At 47.2% G+C, this 1,240-nt stretch overlaps 1 pseudogene; it reads left to right on the top strand.

Annotated features, from left to right (window-relative positions):
• Nucleotides 1-4: 4 nt before the first annotated feature.
• LOC111814898 lies at nucleotides 5-563 on the top strand (annotated as a pseudogene).
• Nucleotides 564-1,240: the final 677 nt, after the last annotated feature.

Genomic DNA, 1,240 nt, shown 5'->3' with positions numbered 1-1,240 from the left:
ACCGCTTGAAGAAAAGGCTGAAGGTGGACAGCTTTCAGTTTGTAGACCCATTACTGATGACCGATCCGTGGGCAAGGTGGTCTTGGCCGTGGCCGTGGCCGTGGCCGTGGCCGTGGTATGAGCAGAGACGATGGGTGTGATGCTCATGGCAAACATGAATTTGATGGGCATCGCCAAATTAATGGTTCCGGCCTGAAGCGCAGAGACAAACTAGGGGACAGCAGATCTCCTAACTGGGGAACTGACAAGGTTGAATGGACTGACTTGGATCCATGAAATGTGACTGAGGAAACTCCTGAACGTGTGGAGTGCCCTGGTAGATGCTGAGAATAAGGAGCGCAAAGTGAAGGAGGTTAGGGAAGAGGGTACGAAGGAGACGACCTGACGAGTGGAAGGCGATCCAAAGTGAGACCCGGCCAAAGTAGGATTTAACATCCGGAAACCAAATGCAGGTACCGATGCTCACTGCAAGGAGAGAGTTGTCCTTCATAAACCCGAGATACAAGAGGTTCAAGCTGAAGACTGTGATGAACCATCGCCTCCAGAAACCCGCGAACCATATGGTACTTCAGGGGAGATCGGCGTCGGAGACTTCAGCCGGCCTAATGGGGTGTCAGGGGAGGGCGAGGTGGACGTGGAGGCGGGGATGCCCAACCCGCTGCAGCAGGACGCGCAAGCGGAGCCTCCTGTCTGGATTGGGGAGATCCGAGTCTTCCCAGCTGGGCCCTAAGTGGATGCCTGGAGATGCAGGGTGCCTCCGTGGACCCTCTTGTTTGAAGCTTTGTGCATGATTGAGGATCCCAAAGAGCAGCAACAACAACATTATCATTCACACCATTCATATCGACAGGCTGAATTTCATGTTTTGAAAACGAACTTTTCTTGCTACACCAAAGTTAACGAGTATGGTAGTCAGCTTTGCATTTAGAAATTATTGGTTGCCAGGATATTTTCAGAAATTATGCATTCTTCATGAATATTTTTGTGTTGCTTCGTGCATATATGCATTTCTAAACTTGAAATATAGGTGTGAACAGTGTATACGACTTTAAAAAGATCTTTAAAAAGAAGTTTTAAACTCAAGTTCAGTTCTGTGGCCGAATTAAAATGAGATGCTAGCTAATTTGGATTCACCATTGTAATTTCAGAGGCTTAAAATGACAAGCTTGCTGAACCTCAAACATTATTTCTCTTTCTAGACATAAAGTTTGCCTTAAACTTTAAGGTAAAGCAACTAGAA

The sequence above is a fragment of the Octodon degus genome, unplaced genomic scaffold (assembly GCF_000260255.1).
Source record: "Octodon degus isolate 3935 unplaced genomic scaffold, OctDeg1.0 scaffold01245, whole genome shotgun sequence".
Lineage (NCBI taxonomy): Eukaryota > Metazoa > Chordata > Mammalia > Rodentia > Octodontidae > Octodon > Octodon degus.
The sequence above is the reverse complement of the archived record's forward strand: the minus strand, read 5'-3'. Positions and strand labels throughout refer to the sequence as shown.